Below are 17,969 nucleotides of genomic sequence, written 5' to 3'. Positions count from 1 at the left end.
ACTTAGAGAAAGCTATGGATAATGTTGATTGGAATACTCTCTTTCAAATTCTGAAGGTGGCAGAGGTAAAATATAGGGAGCGAAAGGCTATTTACAATTTGTATAGAAACCAAATGGCAGATATAGGAGTTGAGGGGCACGAAAGGGAAGCAGTGGTTGGGAATGGAGTGAGACAGGGTTGTAGCCTCTCCCTAATGTTATTCAATCTGTATATTGAGCAAGCAGTGAAGGAAACGAAAGAAAAATTCGGAGTAGGTATTAAAATCCATGAAGAAGAAATAAAAACTGAGGTTCGCCGATGACATTGTAATTCTGCCAGAGACAGCAAAGGACTTGGAAGAGCAGTTGAACAGAATGGATAGTGTCTTGAAAGGACGATATAAGATGAACATCACAAAAGGAAAACAAGGATAATGGAATGTAGTCTAAGTCGGGTGATGCTGAGGGAATTAGATTAGGAAGTAAGACACTTAAAGTAGTAAAGGAGTTTTGATACTTGGGGAGCAAAATAACTTATGATGGTCGAAGTAGAGAGGATATAAAATGTTGACTGGCAATGGCAAGGAAAGCATTTCTGCAGAAGAGAAATTTGTTAACATCGAGTATAGATTTAAGTGTCAGGAAGTTGTTTCTGAAAGTATTTGTATGGAGTGCAGCCATGTATGGAAGTAAAACATGGACGATAAATAGTTTAGACAAGAAGAGAATAGAAGCTTTTGAAATGTCGTGCTACAGAAGAATGCTGAGTATTAGATGGGCAGATCACATAACTAATGAGGAGGTGTTGAATAGAATTGGGGAGAAGGGGAGTTTGTGGCACAACTTGACTAGAAGAAGGGATCGGTTGGTAGGATATGTTCTGAGGCATCGAGGGATCACCAATTTAGTATTGGAGGGCAGCGTGGAGGGTAAAAATCATAGAGGGAGACCAAGAGATGAATACACGAAGCAGATTCAGAAGGATGTAGGTTGCAGTGAGTACTGGGAGATGAAGAAGCTTGCACAGGATATAGTAGCATGGAGAGCTGCATCAAACTAGTCTCAGGACTGAAGACCACAACAACAACAACAGCAGCATCTTCTTCCTGTCAGTTAAATTTCACGTCTGTAGCACATCATCTTCATGGTGAAGCAATTTTAATGGCCAGTAGTATAAAAACCTGATTCAACAAACCTTACAACTTGCAAAAGTCAACATCAAAAACAAATGTCTAATCAGGGGACTATCTTGGCTCATAAAATGAAATAAATATATTAAGTTCCAGCTAACACCCCAATTAGGCATATATTTTTGATGCTGAACTGAACCTTGTTTTACAAATGGTTCAAATGGCTCTAAGCACTATGGGACTTAACATCTGAGGAGGTCATCAGTCCCCTAGACTTAGAACTACTTAAACCTAACTAACCTAAGGACATCACACACATCCATGCTCGAGGCAGGATTCGAACCTGCGACCCTAGCAGTCGCGCAGTTCCGGACTCCGCGCCTAGAACCGCGAGACCACCACGGCCGGCGAACCTTGTTTTACAAATTCTAAGGTTTGGTGCATTAGCTTTTTACAATTATTTAACTTTTAATTATTTACCTTTTGTACCTTGATACTGAGTAATGAACACTTGTCATTCTTTATGCGCATATAGTCTTAATTGCAGATCTGATGGTGGCAGAAGCCAAAAAGTATTATAAAGGAAGAAATGTTAAGCAGCCAAGACTGTTTTATTCACAAAAATCTGTAAGTGCAGCAGATAACCCTGAACATATCAAATTAATAGTTTAACTAAAAAGAAACAAATTACCTCCACTGCCTTACGATAACATGAAACATGTTTTTTACTGAAAGCATTTATACTTTTTTATGATGATATAATAGTTTCAAACAGGACTCAGCTTCAACTTCATACAGCATCTGACCTAATTATCTTTCAGTTAGAATGAGCAATCTTATCTACTGCTGCGTACTCAGCTAAAAAACTCATATCACTCACATATCACAAATGGCATTGTATATTTTACTTTATATGTAGTTAGTCATGAAAAATACTGTGATCTACAACCATGTTTTATCACACTCGTGGGTGAAAGTTATGAGGTACCACCTCCCCCCCCCCCTTATGTTTTTTGTAGTTAATACACAGGACGTGTACACAATGTATTAAAGTACTCTAAAGCCTGCTCATTACCTAAAGCAGGTTTTCTGAATTTATCACACTGTTAAAGTTTTCATGGCAAAACTTACGATAAACAGGGCACAGTATTTTAAATATGGCACAAACATTGGGCTATGCTACATAGCCACCTGCACAAATACCTATATTTAGCTTTCAGCTTTGTTGGCTACATCAACTCTTAACCAGATTAACACCTTGCGACAAACCGAGACCTCTTGCTACACTATTACACTGTGCTGATTTTTTGGTTTGGGGTTGGGGTATGTACTCTATCATGCACTAACCCACTAGGGATATATATAAAATTGCAAACAAATTTCATACAGTGAACATCTCATCAGCAATAAATAAATTCATCCAACATATTCAGCACCAAGAAACCAACAGGTCTGTTTCAGTCTTTATTTTCATTCTGCAGCCAGTTCTGGCTCAAAGAGATATCACAAAAAATAAAGCTGATTACAATATGTACATAATTCTGTCTTATTATGAGAAAGTACATATAAGCAACAAATGGAATTATGAGATGTACAGAAACACAAAGTGTAAGTTGAGACTGCAGAATGTTTATCAAGAACAAGATTTTTTTAGGGATGTATGCTGATCCAAAGGTAATAGGAAATTATCAATTTAGGAAATACGGAAGCGTCCGATCCCGCCCATCTGCTTTGACCCATGACGTCACCAATATGACTGAAACGACTATAAACCAAGATTCCAATACGGCGCGTATAAAGTCGTTACATACACATTATGAAGACGAAAATACATCGAAAAAACAAACACACACATGTTCCACAAAAAGCCTAATGACACTAATGGGGCAAGTGCGGGAAATTGGGGGTTTTTGGGTGCGGACAAACTAAATATAAGCAAATTTAGAGACCCACCCACATACAATACCACGCAAAACAACGAAAAAACTGACATCACAAAACTCCCCAATATCATCTGGAATCGGACACTTCCCTTGACCTATATAGCCCAAAAACTACTTCTCATACCAATACCAACATTCACAGCCACACATTTCAATAGAACACTTCCTTCGACCCCAACACACACTACCAACAAAAAAATAAAAACTTACCACAAAAAAGTTCCGGCACCACAAACTAGGTTAACCACCACACACACACACACACACACACACACACACACACACACACACACACACACACACACACACACACACACACACACACACACCAACGAAAAAATACTCGACCAAAACAAAGACCTGATCCACCCACACCTCAACCCCCCCAACCAACCCAACCTCGCCCCTCACCCCAAAATAAAAAACCCAATTAAAAAACCAACTGCAACATAAAAAAATCTCAATCACACAACTCAACAAAAACTTCAAAATAGATCCTCCACAACTAAAACACAAACCAACACAATTCCCCTCCCCTCCCCCCTCACAAACACTAACACCATCCACCCCACACTGAGCCGCAGCCACCCACCCACCCACCTACCTACCTACCTACCCAAACCACCCTAAGCAACTACTTTAGGCCTATACATTTTACTAACAGCCCTTTAAAAAACCCGAAAAACACAATAGCCCTCAGGGACACTTTTGCCAACAGTACTCATCTAAATGAGACTGAAGGTTGGAAGAGCACCTCTTCTCCTCTCCCCCCCCCCCCCCCCCCACAAGAACTGACTTAATTGAATCCCCTCTCACCCAACCCACTGTATGAAGAAAATACATCTGAAACTACTGTGGACCCCAGTTCTATGTACCCCTCAATTAACCCCACTAATTCCACCTTAGACCTCCCTTCCACAACCCTAAAAACACATTCGGAACACCCACCCCCTGGAACAACAGCCCCCCACACCCAGAGACCAGCCACAGACTTACCCCTCCCATACTTCCTTTTCCTAAACTGCGACTCGTCCACCTCCACAACAACCCCATGCCCCCCCCTCCCCCCCCCAGCTTACCCCTGTACTTAGTAAACTCTGAACACACTTCACAACAAAAAGAAAACCAATCAAGCACACTCCTCTCACTCACACCAGTCTCATGCATGCAAAAACTGTGTGGGGATCTATAACAAAAGTAATAAGTAACCAGTACTATCTCGCACATGCCCAACCTAGACTTCTCGAACCAGGTACCGCGCCGTATGGAACGCCAAATGTCGTCTTTCCTACAGCGCCACATATAACCGACCCTGGTCTGAGAGGCCGGAACTTTAGCCAACTTCATTTCTTCACGGCAAACACTGCATTTGACCACCTTGGCAATTAAGCCAAAAAGCTGCAGAAACTTAATGAGCTCTAAAGGGGTGTTCCCCATCATAGCCCTCAAACAGGAACTATTAATCTTATCTGTCATATCCATTCCTGATCAAAAAACAACAACCGATTAAATTTAATAAAAATACCACACGACGTACAGCGATCACCACTAAATTAACCTTCACACAAAATCACTAAATCGTTAACTCACTGAAACGAATTCCACTACAAACACAGCCAACACTAACAATTCTGTATAATGAGCAAGAGCAAACTGAGCCCATTACATCACACAAACGAAAGCCCAGAACATACCACCAGAGGGCACAACAAACCACAACACGACGACATCTACAAACACACCACACTCGCAAACCAAACTCCACACCGTCATGACGTGACTCACCACAACACCCTTACGTCATGGGTAAAAGCCGACGTGTGGGATCAATTTACAGTCCTCTGAAGCAACTAACATCAGTATGCTATGCAGTTTCAGTAATAATAATTCAAGTGAGCAGTAGCTTACACATTAAAACAGATATTGGATTATCAATTCTGTCTTTATTTATGGAAAATATTCCAGGAAACAAATGTACTGAATATAGTAACATCTAAGCTGCAGTAAGAGGCTATAGACATTACAACAAAGTGGAAAGAGGACTCACTGTACTGAATTGTTTATACACGAAGGAATCTTTACTGTTCCAAGTGAATAGTTTGCAAACAATGTCCTACATAAAGAGATGGACAAGCACCAAAGAAATAAGTCTTTACATGAACATGGAAACAGATGCAGCCACCAGTTACACCTCAGCAGGAAAGAAAATAAAATCTTGTGCTGTATAACAAAATAGAGTTATGCAATTAAGTGATCGAAGACAAACATGAAATATACACCTCCAGTAATACTGTACACTCAAAATTATTCATTAAATAGCAGTTTTGAAACTTCTGGATTACCTGAAATATGTAAATTATATAGACAACTGTACTATTATAACTACTATAACTGAGGGGCTTTTGCAATACATTCAATTGAATAGTGAAAATGCTGTACAAACATGTAACAGAGCAAATATTTCAGACCTATTTATGTAACTGTGTGTACTTGGGCACATATTTGTGACATACATACAACTTACATTGTCTACACGTGGATAAATATACAGTAGTCTAGAATAGTCAACCATCAGGTTCCCAATTCAGAAGACATCTGAATTCTCGGGTCTGCTCAGGCCAAATTCAAAACTTTGTTTGGTACAGTCAACATTACTTCACTCCTAAATCCAAGAAAGCTCTACAAATTAGGAGAAATAGTTAAGAAAAAATTTTAACCATGCTAGAAACATGATTGCAAAGTGAGAATGCCACCACGTAGCACAGATTTTGGAAATTACAGACTATTCAAAAAGCAAAAAAGGCAAAATAACACCAATAAATATACCCCATGTGGTAGATTGTATGAACAGTTTCATAAGACATTCAGAGATCCATAATCAAAGTGAAGAACAAAATTAATGACAATTTACTTTGAATGTGCAAATAAAATTTAAACAGTAATTAATGTTAATCAGCCAAGGGGAGGGGGAACAGAAAAGTAAACATGCGATGGGGGTGATAGAAAAATTAATCTCTAAAATTCCACAAAATCATGGGAAAATTTTATGTCCATTATAATTATCCGGGCTGTTATGCCGTGGTCGGTTGATGAATGCTGTGGTGATTCCCAACGTTTCGTCTCCGACTGCGGGAGACATCTTCAAGGGGGTCCGTAGCTTGATGAAAGGTCCAACACACACACTGGCTCGCTACTGACAGGTCAGTAGCGAGCCAGTGTGTGTGTTGGACCTTTCATCAAGCTACGGACCCCCTTGAAGATGTCTCCCGCAGTCGGAGACGAAACGTTGGGAATCACCACAGCATTCATCAACCGACCACGGCATAACAGCCCGGATAATTATAATGGACATGATATTTTCGGCCGTGAAAGTTTACATTTTGGGAAAATTTTGACAGTATTTTAATGATCAGTTAGTGCAAGAGAAAATGCAAGGAAATAATTTGTGACTTCCTTGCGCACAAATTGAACAAGCAAAATGGATACTTGTCTAACTGTGTAGAAATTGTAACCACAAAACTGTCAACACATTTCAAACAAAACAAAAAACACCTGACAAGAATTTAGGCGAAATCCATACTGATCATATCACAATCTCATAGCCACATCACAAGGGGATTTTAAATATGTAGAAGTACACAAATGTCCAGATATTTACAGATCACTACCTAACCACAGTGAAACTAAATTTAAAGCCTCAAAAGTTCAGCAAACAGATACAGGTAATACCGAACATGATACTGTAACTCCAAGCAATGCTATTAGCAAATGAACTCAAAACACAAGCACAAAACTCCAAAGAAATCTCAACAGAAACTTATCGAAACTACATAAACTCAAATTCCTCTACAAAGATGGAAAGAGACATCCATGGTGGAACAGACTGCGCAAGCAGTAAAATCTTGACAAAGAGCATTCAAATCATCAAATAATAAATTGAAAAAAAAAAAAACCAAGCAGCTTGAAAATTGAACAAAAAGACATTATGAGACGTCATCTTCAGGCTTATAAAAAACAAGGGTTCTTATATGAAACACTTAAAACAAATCTAAATGGATACCAGCCCCAAAAACTGTTTCATGAAAGACAGTGCACACTTGGCACATAACCAAGAAATAGAAAATTTAAAAAACTTCCAAACTGCCCTAAACCCAAAGAAAGATTTCTATCAGAAATTCTAAAAACCAATTCAGATTCACAAGCATCAAATGAAGGTGAAATTGCTGAACAAGAGGTTAAAAATAAGCATTTAGTTAGGACAGAACCGTTGCATTAGTCCTACAAGCTCCCACACCACAACAACAACAACCTGAATTCAAATTCGGTGATCATCAGGAAAATTCCAGACCAAACGGATCTTGCCTGAAACAAATTTTAGCTATGAAACTAATTCTCACATCAAAACATTTATAATACGAAAGTATCTTTATAGATTTTAAGAAAGCTTATTAGAAAAAGTAATCCGAAAGTGGCGAAAACTGAAATTACAGTTTAAAATTGATGAACCAATCAAATTCAAGAGTGATTCTCAACCCAAATATATATGTTAAACTATTCAGAGACAGCTTTCTGGCTAACAAGTGACATCCGTGACAAAAAAAATGCATATCAAAATACACAAAACTGAGGCACGACAATACAGCCACAAAACAAGTCTGTCTATATGGGACTGAAGGCACTGAAGAAATCCAATGTGAAAAACGAAAATAACATTTTTAGTTTGAAATCGCATTTACGAATGAAAATACTGTACATAGAAATTGAACGGGCAGAAATTGCGCTTCAGGGTACTCTTCCTGGCACAAAAATCCAATGAGACCATTACAGTTTGATGCTATGAGCGCAAAAAGGAGCTATTCTGTAAGACAACGTAATACAAACAATAAGAAAAGGTAAAACTAAACCATAAAATGGCCCTAGATGTACATGGCGTGGTGAAGTAGGTCCCAAACGTGATAATTATTATATTACAGTAGGTTTTCGTTACAATAATGAAATTAAGTATTCAGCAGTAATCCAGCGAGAAAATAGCACTATGGTTACAGGTGGCTGTCAGGAAAAGCGGATTTAATTGAATAGCTCAAACCTTCGCAATGTTTCATCATCTGGTGCCTCTTTCAACTCGCGCAGTCGCGCACTCTTTTAAACATCAACAGTGTACAATTCGATTATCGACACTTGTTGTCGATTACATCAAGGTCGATTAAAAGTTAGCCGAAAAAATAGGCCTTTCAAAAATTGTAATACACCACCCTCGTTTTAAGTTAAATGAGGAATTAATCGCGATTAAAGTTAACTGAGGTTTTAGACTCGTTTACCTTGAATTCATCGCAGTTTTTTCCTTTATTGTCTTGGGCTGTAAATCCACGAGGAATTATACGTAGCTATTTCAACTGGCACCGATATCTCATTGGTTGGCGGTAAGAGCCAATGAGACGTAGCTGCTTGTAGGTAGATCTATGAACGCTTCGTATGATTTTCGCGGGACCTCTGTCACCATATGAATGCTGATTGTGTCTGTTAGGCTTCCCATTTCGAATGACTGATCGGAAGTAATATGTTTTCAGTCCGCGCGAATTTGGATATTACAGCTGCTTCGTAAGTTTGAAAGATAATTGCATAGCGTTGGTTTGTGATTGTGTATTTTGTTGGGTTGTACGTGTTTTGAAAGAGAAGCTCGTGATACGTAATTGTAGTCAAGAGGGAATGAGCTAACGCCTTTTAAGTGTATTGTTGGGTAAATAGCTCCGGTTTTTAGTTTGGGAACAAGTGAAGGATTAGGGGTTTTTGGATATGTATGCCTATTAACGCATACGAACCAAAAACTACGTATTGGACCGCAGTATGAATATACGGATATTTGCTAGAATGTAAATATAACTGCGGAAAGCGCCCTATATTAAAGACTGTGTCACGACACATTCTTTGCAGTCTCATGTGTAAATTAAACCAGTTTTATTAGGATTCCTTGAAAACTTTAGAATTTGTGCATACGGTGCATATTTGAATGCAAATAAACGATACTAAACGAGAACCTGCGGTGTTCACGTGTGGAATGACAGATACTCAAATGAAACATGGTGACAAAAATAAAATTGCAATTTTAAAACCCCACAGAAAGTAAAATGCTTTTAGTAACTCCACTGCATTATTTGAGTATTATAATTATGCACAACACTGGTAGATTATTCTAAATTCGTTTTATACTGGTAATGTTTTGGTGATCATATTTGATCTAAAATTTTACATATTCAAGGACGTGGGGGACAATGATATTAATCACATTACAGCTTCAGCCCTTCGTTTCTGATTTCAGTGATCATCAGCTTGAAAACGTTCCATCCGATTTGTTTCAACTGTCAATAAAATTCACTTATTTTATCAAAAATTTTAATTTTGCGTGGAAAAATTGTTTTGTGTGTGTAGACTGTAGCGACTTGTTAGGTGTCACTTAATACCTTGGATTCTATTTGCTCCAGTCGGAAATCTCAGCAAAATATGCGAACTGTCTGTTGAAATGCACCACAGCTAAACGTCAGTTCACTTGCCGTTTTTGTACAGTGCTATGTACGCAATTAACGTGCAATTCTAGCCAGTTTAATTTTGCATTTCTGCCAAACTTACGAGCAAAACACGATGTAGAACGAAAACGAGTTGCTAAGTCGAAATGAGTTTATTAAATGCCGAAATTCAGATATCCTTGATATGCAAACTGCCCAATAACATCTCCCGGTGGCATATACACACACATAACAACTCAAAATTCCACAGAAGACGCTTCACAAATAATACGTAAACCACTTATAGTACAATAAAAAGAGTCTTTTATTTAGTTGCATTAGACGAATCACATCCCAAGAACCTTAAAATGACTTACTGGTGCCATAAACATACCTTAGGATCATACAGTAAGTTAAACCCTGTGTGTGAAATTCCTTGGCATTTAGCTAGATAGCAAAATTAGTCAAAACAGATTAAATAACAAAGCTCAGATCACTGTTTTTGTACCTACCTAATTTCTGACTGTTCACTTGAAGACAGAGTGCTGGCTTATTTTCATAGTTTCAGCCACTTTTACCCTAAACAGTTATCCTTTGGGGCAGTGCAGCTACAAAAACGAATTAAGTATTCGTTCAGTTATTTACTACATTGTGTAGATCCCATCAAGAACCAACTTTGTGGATGCTGGAGTGAGACATTGTGTACATTAACAGAAGATAAGCAAATAATAGAAAAATCTGTATGACATATTAACAATAAATTAGTGCAAACAGTGAAAAATCCAGGTTGAAATGTAACGATATTGTGAAAAGGATAGTTCTTAATCACTATACAGCAGAGGTTCCAAGTCACAGATAGGCACAACAAAAAGAAAACAAGCTTTTGGCCAACAAAGCCTTTGTCAAAAAAAGACACATGAACACAACCACAGTCCCTCACAGCTGAAGCCAAGTAGTCTGGCTTCAGCTGTCAGAGACAAAGTCCTTGTTGGCCAGAAGCTCATTTTGGGACAGTCTTTTTGTTGTGCTTATCTGTAACTCAACATCTCCGCTATATGGTGAGTTGTAACTAACCTTTTCACAATACTGTTACAATAAATTAGTGCCATTCACACTTAACTACTGAACGGAAAACTGTGCCCAGTAGCTGAGAAAAGCACCGATCACACAGGGTAGCAGAATGATCCACCAAACTACTGTTCAGTAGCCTTGACATCCTTTTGTTGTAGAATCTTGGAACATATTGTGAGCTCAAATGTAATGAGAGATCTCAAACAGAATGACACACTCCATGCCAACCAGCATGAACTCCAAAAACATCAAACTTGTGAAACCCAGCTCACACTATCCTTACATGATGTCCTGAAAGCCATAGATCGAGGCAGTCAGGGAGATGCAGTATTTTTTGATTTACAGAAAGTATTTCACTGAATAAAACACCTGTGCGTATTGTCAGAACTATGATTGTGTGGAATATTGAGAGAAATTTGTGAATGGGTAGTGGATTTCTTTACCTCGGATGGAGAGTCCTTGATGCAGAAGTAATTTCAGATGAGCGCCAGGGAAGTGTGTGGGGATCTTTGCTGTTGATCTTGTGTATTAATGATCTTGCAGACAATATTAATAGCAACCTCAGAATCTTTTCAGATGATGCTGTTACCTATAATGAAGTACTGTCTGAAAATAATTAAATACAAATATTCAGTCATATCTTGATAAGGTTTCAAAGTGATGCAGATTAGCAACTTGCTTGAAGTCTTCAGAAAAGTAAAATTGTCCACTTTCACAAAATGAAAGAACCATGGTATCAAACGGTCTCAGTTGGAATCTGTCAACTTGACATTTACTTGGCTGCAGGCCAACTCTTTGTAGGAATGTGTAATGGATCACTTTGGTTCAGCTGTAGGCAAAGCTGGTGGCAGACTGTGGTTCGCTGATAGAATATTAGGGAGATGTGGTCAGTCTACAAGAGCGATTCCTTAAAAATCACTCATCTGACCTATGCGAGACTATTGCTCAAGTTAGTGCGATGCATGCAAAATAGGACTAATGGGGGACATTGAACATATTCAGAAGAGGACAGCATGAATGGTCAGAGGTTTGTTCGACTTCTCAGTGTGTCACAGAGATACCGAAGAAACTGAACTGGCAGACACTTGAAGATATATGTAGATTGTCCCTAGAAAACTTACTACAAAATTTCAAGAACCAGCTCTAAATGATGGATCTAGGAATATACAGCACCTCCTGTAGGGATTGTGAGGGTAAGATTAGAGTAATTACAGTCTGCACAGACACATTTCAACAGAATTTTTTTCTGCATCTCTATATGTAAGTGGAATGGGAAGGAGCCCTAATAAAATGATGGGTGCAGTGGGACATTCCCTACCATGCTGTTCAGTGGTTTGCAGAGTATGGTTGTAAGTAGCAGCTAAATCGAACCAAGTAAGGAATAAAGCTGCTACTTTGAAAAACTTTTTATCAAACAGCTTTTACACACAACATAATATTTCAACAATGGAAAATCTAGGATGGAAAAATTAGAGTATCATGAAAAGGATGGATTGCTGGTGTTGAGTTGTAGACAGACAAACAATTAGACTGGTTTCTTTTTTAAGAGAAAATGGTTTCCTACATGTGTAAATATTCAGCCATGGTTGCAGTTGTCACGAAGCCTCACAACACGCTGCTACTTGCCATATAGCTAACATACCTTTTAAATCTTTGAGTCTAGATATTCAGTTAATTTGTAGAAAGAATGACTAATGAGATAGTTTTTAAGTTTTCTTCTGAACTGGTTGTGATTACCCATTTTTTGCTTTGTCTGATGGGAAGTAGAATACTTTTGCACCAGGTAGAATACATTTGCATGGGGGGGAGGGGGAGAAAAAACAGTTCAGCTTCAATTTATTTTTGTCAGCAACATTGTAAATATATTGGGAAGTAACTGCAAGAATTTAGGTTTTTAAAAAGGCATCTGCAAGATGAGCAGTTTTCTACTTAACATGCTATTCTTACTGGTCATTTCTTTAGGTACACACTCCAGAAGATAATTCCAGAAGGCAATGAGGAGTGAAAACATGTGAAACAAACCACCACAATGAGAGATGCTCCTAGCAAAACATGCAGAACTGACCATTTAGATTTGTTTATCAATATGTTGTCTCCTGTTTAACTTGTTTTCCAACAGGACTCCAAGGCATTTCACACAGGGAATTGAATGAAGGAAAAAAGTTCTAAATTTTATAAACTCCCTCTTGATTGTCAAGTCTTAAGGAGTCCAGTTAGAAGCCCAAAGCCACTGAACTTGAAGTGCCTTAGCAAATGATGTTTTGAAACTGACAGATCTAGGCTAGTTATCTGTTTGGCCCCAACAATACGGGAATATTAAGATGATAGTTGTTCTTACGTGTAAGGGGAATAGATAGGCACCAGGTATTTATTGAATCATGCTGATATGGAGGCTCTTTGATGATAGATTCCTCTTTCATTGAAGAGGCATTCATCCATGGTAAGGTATACTGTGTAGATGTAGTCATTACCAAATCAGTTGGCATAAAATAATGCATTGTCCATCTTATGGCTGGCTGTTCCAGAATGAACAACATAAAAGGAAACCATTTTGGAGGTTGACGATCACATGATCATCTTCCCTTCACACTTCTCACAGGATATCTACTATTCTATGTTGATTACATTATAGCTATGTCTAGTTGGCTCATTGTCATATTATCAGGCAAGGGGACCCATCGTATTGCCATTGTGAAGCCCCTTGTTGGTGCCCCACATTATGCTAGTGCCCCCAACTTCACTGCCCTGTGATGAACACTGGTGCTTCACAATTCTGGTCTCGGTAGGTGATGTCCAAGCTGTGGACATGGTTTTTAAACTTTAGAGAGAGTTTTTGTATTCATTTAAAGCGTGTCACCATGGTCTCATCTTATTTTTCCCCATTCTGTGATGCGAGCATTCTGCCACTATTCTGCAATGAATAAAGAGCTGTTATCAGATGAGGAAGTAGACATTCAGCTACAAACTAGGTGCATGAGAGGAGGAGGGGAGGTGGAGCAGTTGTGACTCTGGCTGCTTCAGATCGCCTACCTCTCCTATTTCATTGCAGTTCCTTACTTTTTGATGTTTATTTTCCTCCTCCTGTTTTTCACCTGGCTCCCTGTCTCAGGTGACGCCACAAAGATAAAGAGTAAATTGGCAGTCTCTACTTTCCTTCTTCCAGAAAGTTTTTGGCGTAGATTATTAAAGAAATTAATGGGAGGTGATGACCTCAATGTTTAGTCCCTTTCAAACTCCTCAAAAATTCGACAATACTATGGGAAGGATAGATTGCTACTCACCATGTAAAAGAGATGTCGAATGGCAGACGTGCGACAAAAAAGACTGTTGCACATGGTGAACTTGCAGCCAAAAGGCCTCCATTTAATCTAGCGAACATACGTGCATTCATGCAAGTGCAACTAACACACAAGTGACCACTGTCTCTGGCCACTGAGTTTAGTCTTAGTCATAGCTTTGCCCTCATGCCAAGAGTTGTCATGTGCTCAGTTATTGGCTGTGCAAACCAACTGTGTGCTTGAATACATTGTCAGGTGCTTATCTACGTGGGTTCAAAAGTTGTGCTTCCTATAGTTCAATTCGCATGAGTAATTTGTTCCATTCACGGGATTCTGTTACCCAGTTGTTACAAAGTCATCATTGGTGTTTGTAGTACCTGTAATGACCGTGTGGAGTAGCGGCGTTGTCATGCCTGCTGCAAATACTAAAACCTTCAAGAGGGATTCTGATTCAACAACATTGCAACCAGAGATGGGTAATAGGTGTGTGGATACAATGTGAAAACAGCATGGACAATGTGTTGGAAGCATTCTTCCCAATTACTGAAAACACGTATGCCATGTGAAATAGAAAATTAAAATGATATTTTGTGTCAGGTCAGTTCTGTAGTGCTAAAAATAAATGGTGACGAGAGAAACACAATGTGCATAAAGTGTAAATGTATCTACCCAGATTATAGTGGAACAAAAAGGACTACAAGATGGTGACCAATTTCTATGTCTCAACAACCGGAAATACGGAAGCGTCCGATCCCACCTGTCTGCTTTGACCGATGGCGTCACAAATCTGGCGGAAACGACCATAAACGACAATTCCAATATGGTGCATATAAAGTCGTTACATACACATTATGAAGATGAAAATACATCGAAACACATACACACACATGTTCCACAAGAAGCCTAATGACACTAATGGTACAAATGCGGGAAATTGGGGGTTTTTGGGTGGGGTCAAACTAAATATAAACAAATTTAGACACTCACTCCCATACAAAACCACGCAAAATGACGAAAAAAATCGACGTCACAAAACTCCCCAAATACCACTAAACACAATACCATCTGGAATCGGATACTTCCCTCGAGCTATATAGCTCAAAAGCAGCTCCCAACCCCATAAGTTAGGATCGAACACTTCTCTTTACCTTGTTGTTGTTGTGGTCTTCAGTCCTGAGACTGGTTTGATGCAGCTCTCCTTGCTACCCTATCCTGTGCAAGCTTCTTCATCTCCCAGTACTTACTGCAACCCACATCCTTGTTAATCTGCTTAGTGTATTCATCTCTTGGTCTCCCTCTATGATTTTTACCCTCCACGCTGCTCTCCAATGCTAAATTGGTTATCCCTTGATGCCTCAGAACATGTCCTACTAACCGGTCTCTTCTTTTTGTCAAGTTGTGCCACTTACACCTCTTCTCCCCAATTCTATTCAATACCTCCTCATTAGTTATGTGATCTACCCATCTAATCTTCAGCATTCTTCTGTAGCACCACATTTCGAAAGCTTCTATTCTCTTCTTGTCCAAACTATTCATCGTCCATGTTTCACTTCCATACAAGGCTACATTCCATACAAATACTTTCAGAAGCGACTTCCTGACACTTAAATCTATACTCGATGTTAACAAATTTCTCTTCTTCAGAAACGCTTTCCTTGCCGTTGCCAGCCTACATTTTATATCTTCTCTACTTCGACCATCATCAGTTATTTTGCTCCCCAAATAGGAAAACTCGTTTACTACTTTAAGTGTCTCATTTCCTAATCTAATTCCCTCAGCATCACCCGACTTAATTAGACTACATTCCATTATTCTCGTTTCGCTTTTGTTGATGTTCATCTTATACCCTCCTTTCAAGACACTGTGCATTCCGTTCAACTGCTCTTCCAAATCCTTTGCTGTCTCTGATAGAATTACAATGTCATCGGCGAACCTCAAAGTTTTTATTTCTTCTCCATGGATTTTAATACCTACTCCAAATTTTTCTTTTGTTTCCTTTACTGCTTGCTCAATATACAGATTGAACAACATCGGGGAGAGGCTACAACCCTGTCTCACTCCCTTCCCAACCACTGCTTCCCTTTCATGCCCCTCGACTCTTATAACTGCCATCTGGTTTCTGCACAAATTGTAAAAGCCTTTTGCTCCCTGTATTTTACCCCAGCCACCTTTAGAATTAGAAAGAGAGTATTCCAGCCAACATTGTCAAAAGCTTTCTCTAAGTCTACAAATGCTTGAAACGTAGGTTTACCTTTCCTTAATCTTTCTTCTAAGATAAGTCGTAAGGTCAGTATTGCCTCACGTTTCCAATATTTCTACGGAATCCAAACTGATCTTCCCCAAGGTCGACTTCTACCAGTTTTTCCATTCGTCTGTAAAGAATTCGCGTTAGTATTTTGCAGCTGTGACTTACTAAACTGTTAGTTCGGTAATTTTCACATCTGTCAACACCTGCTTTCTTTGGGATTGGAGTTATTATATTCTTCTTGAAGTCTGAGGGTATTTCACCTGTCTCATACATCTTGCTCACCAGATGGTAGAGTTTTGTCAGGACTGCCTCTCCCAAGGCCATCAGTAGTTCTAATGGAATGTTGTCTACTCCCGAGGCCTTGTTTCGACTCAGGTCTTTCTGTGCTCTGTCAGACTCTTCACGCAGTATTGTATCTCCCATTTCATCTTCATCTACATCCTCTTCCATAACATTGTCCCCAAGTACATCGCCCTTGTATAGACCCACTATATACTCCTTCCACCTTTCTGCTTTCCCTTCTTTGCTTAGAACTGGATTTCCATCTGAGCTCTTGATATTCATACAAGTGGTTCTCTTTTCTCCAAAGGTCTCTTTAATTTTCCTGTAGGCAGTATCTATCTTACCCCTAGTGAGATAAGCCTGTACATCCTCTCATTTGTCCTCTAGCCGTCCCTGCTTAGCCATTTTGAGACGTCTGTATTCCTTTTTGTCTGCTTCATTTACTGCATTTTTATGTTTTCTCCTTTCATCAATTAAGTTCAATATTTCTTCTGTTACCCAAGGAGTTCTACTAGCCCTCGTCTTTTTACCTACTTGATCTTCTGCTGCCTTCACTACTTCATCCCTCAGAGCTACCCATTCTTCTTCTACTGTATTTCTTTCCCCCATTCCTGTCAATTGTTCCCTTATGCTCTCCCTGAAACTCTGGACAACCTCTGGTTCTTTCAGTTTATCCAGGTCCCATCTCCTTAAATTCCCACCTTTTTGCAGTTTCTTCAATTTTAATCTCCAGTTCATTACCAATAGATTGCGTTCAGAGTCCACATCTGCCCCTGGAAATGTCTTACAATTTAAAACCTGGGTCCTAAATCGCTGTCTTACCATTATATAATCTATCTGATACCTTCTAGTATCTCCAGGATTCTTCCATGTATGCAACCTTCTTTCATGATTCTTGAACCAAGTGTTAACTATAATTAAGTTATGCTCTGTGCAAAACTCTACCAGGCGGCTTCCTCTTTCATTTCTTATCCCCAATCCGTATTCACCTACTATGTTTCCTTCTCTCCCTTTTCCTGCTCTCGAATTCCAGTCACCCATGACTATTAAATTTTCGTCTCCCTTCACTACCTGAATAATTTCTTTTATTTCATCATACATTTCTTCAATTTCTTCATCATCTGCAGAGCTAGTTGGCTTATAAACTTGTACTACTGTAGTATGCATGGGCTTCGTATCTATCTTGGCCTCCCCACCAAAGGCAAGGTCCGTGGTTCCTCTCACTCACACACACACACACACACACACACACACACACACACACACACACACACACACACACACACACACACACACACACCTACGAAAAAATACTCAACCAAAAGAAAAACTCGACCCACCCACACCTCAACCCCCTCCAACCAACCCAACCTCCCCCCTCAACCCAAAATAAAAATCTCACAAACAAAAACCAAATGCAACATAAAAAAATCTCAATCACACACTACAACTCAACAAAAACTTCAGCAAAATAGATCCTCCACAACTAAAACACGAACAAACACACTCTTCCCCCCCCCACCCTCGCAAACACTCTA

The sequence above is a fragment of the Schistocerca cancellata genome, unplaced genomic scaffold (assembly GCF_023864275.1).
Source record: "Schistocerca cancellata isolate TAMUIC-IGC-003103 unplaced genomic scaffold, iqSchCanc2.1 HiC_scaffold_782, whole genome shotgun sequence".
In the NCBI taxonomy this organism is placed as follows: domain Eukaryota; kingdom Metazoa; phylum Arthropoda; class Insecta; order Orthoptera; family Acrididae; genus Schistocerca; species Schistocerca cancellata.
The sequence above is the reverse complement of the archived record's forward strand: the minus strand, read 5'-3'. Positions refer to the sequence as shown.